Genomic DNA, 2,511 nt, shown 5'->3' with positions numbered 1-2,511 from the left:
TGAGAGAATATGGAAGAACAGTAGCAAAATACAATCCCGATTCTAAAAATACCCATGTTTTATCTACAGTAGAACATAAAATATCAGATGTTGAAACAGACATTTTACTGTTCATTAGAAGTATCAGCTCATTTCAAACACGTCTCAAAAAAGTAGGGACATGGCCACGTTTACTATTGTGTTGCATCCTCTAATCTTTTATCAACAGTCTGTAAACATCTGGAAAGTGAGGAGACCAGTCGCTGGAGTTCTGGGAGAGGAATGTTGTCCCATTCTTGTCTGATGTAGGACTCTGTCTGCTAAATAGTCTTGGGTCTTCTTTGTTGGATTTTTCTTTTATGATGCTAGCACCTGGACTCTTCTATTGTGAAGCCATGCTGTTGTGATGGATGTGGTATGTGGTTTAGCTTTGTCTTTCTGAAATAGTCATGGCCGTCCCTGAAAGAGACGTCATCTGGATGGGAGCATATGTTGCTATTAAACCTCTATCTACTTTCCAGAATTGATAGTTCCTTTCCAGATGTGTAAGCATCAGGCACTAATGCAACCCCATACCATCAGAGATGCCGGCTTTTGAGCTGTGCGCTGATAACAAGCTGGATGGTCCCTCTCCTCTGTAGTCCAAAGGACACAGTGTCCATGGTCTCCAAGAAAAGAATTTCAAATTTTGATTCGTATGACCACAGAACAGTTTTCCATTTTGCCTCAGCCCTTTTAAATGAGCTTTGCCCAGAGCAGACCGAGGTGTTTCTGGATCCTGTACACTTATGGCTTCTTCAGGCACGATACAGCTTTAACGAACTGTGTAGACAGACAATGATTTCTTTAAAGGGGGGTATTATACTTTTCCGATTTTTAAAACATAAATATAAAGTCAAAATGTTGGGTGTCCATACTCCACGTATGCAAAGTTTCAAACCTCAAGATAAACGTATGTGGCAGTAATCTTGGAATTAGGGTGTAAACTGGTAAAAAACGGTTCGTTGGTAATCTCTCTGAGATTCTCCCCAGATGAGATTTCAATGGAGCGAACTGATGAGGTCATCGCAATAGGATCTCCTGACTGGTTCGTCCATGCTGCCAGCAAAGTGGAACAGACCCTCCCTCAAGGCCTTTTAGCCATTTAGCCATTTAGTAACACAGTAGTTAAACCATAGACTGTAGAAAGAATTGGACAAACCCCGTGTGACGTCAGTCTTCTGCTTTCAATAGGCGGACTCAAATGGTTCTTGAAGCCAATCCGTGGAGGCTTTCATATTGAAATCGCTGTCTCAACTGAACTTTGGATCAACCTAATGGCCCACCCACTAAGCGCGACTTCCTGTCAGCCTGCTAGCTAGCATTCTGGTTGACAGAAACGGAGCCTCTACCTGCCGAGCTATCTGTCAATCAAATGAGATGCACCAATCAGCTTTCATCCTAAATATAACCCAAAGGATCCTGGTACAAAAAAATTCACCCCCCATACAGGGACAGCACAAAAAAGCACTAGCTAATGAGACACGTTTGCTGTTTTGCACCAGGCTGTAAACCAGTTTATTTCTAGTGTCAAAACCGGCTGTTTAACATGTGTGCAGACGGGACAGCCAGCCTCAAGTGGACACTCGCAGTATTGCACTTCCGCATTGGCTTCATTTTTCAGGACCGGAGGTTGCCGCTTCAGTTAAACACTTACCAAACAGATACGTCCTGCTCTATCCTTCGCTGCTGCTGGTTTTCTTCCTCCTCTCTCTCCAAACTGTCAGCGCCAGACTCCGGGTCTAAAACGTACGGACGTATATCAAAATTCCTGCAGCCGGCCAGCCTCTGGAAAATCGGCCAATCAGAAGAAAGCAGGTCCGTGGGGGGAGGGGGTGTTAAAGAGACAGCAGCGAAAACAAAGCGTTTCAGGCGGAGGTTAAAATAAGGGTTTTTCAGGACGCCAGTGTGAGAAACACGAGGAGTTTTTTGAGCTATAAACCATGTAAAGCTACTACATGGGTATCAGAGAGATGGTGTAAAGCCTTGAAAAAAGGCATAATACCCCCTCTTTAAGTGTTCTGAACCCCTGTAGTGATTTCCAGTACAGAATATTGCCCGCTTTTAATGCAGCGTGACCTGAAGGCACCGAGATCACAGCATCCAACACTGACCTTCAGCCTTGTCTCTTGCACACAGAGATTTCTCCAGGTTTTCTGAATCTTTTGATAATCTTATGGACTGTAGATGGTGAGATATTCAAATTTTTCAGTTTTATAGGAACATTTTTCACAGATTAGTGAGCCTCTGCCCATCTTTACTCCCGAGAAACCCTGCTTCTCTAAAAAGCTCCTTGTATGACTGGTTATGTCACTGACCTGTTGCCAATTAACCTAATTGGTTGCAACATGCTCCTATGGCTGTTTTTCATTAGTTCCACTTATTTTTTCAGCCTTTTGTTGTCCTGTCCCTACTTTTTGAGATGCCATCAAATTGAAAATGAGCTAATATTTTTCATGAAATTGTAAAATCTCCAGTTTCAACATAAAACTA

This window comes from Cheilinus undulatus, linkage group 2 (assembly GCF_018320785.1).
Source record: "Cheilinus undulatus linkage group 2, ASM1832078v1, whole genome shotgun sequence".
Lineage (NCBI taxonomy): Eukaryota > Metazoa > Chordata > Actinopteri > Labriformes > Labridae > Cheilinus > Cheilinus undulatus.
Note: the sequence above shows the minus strand (reverse complement) of the source record.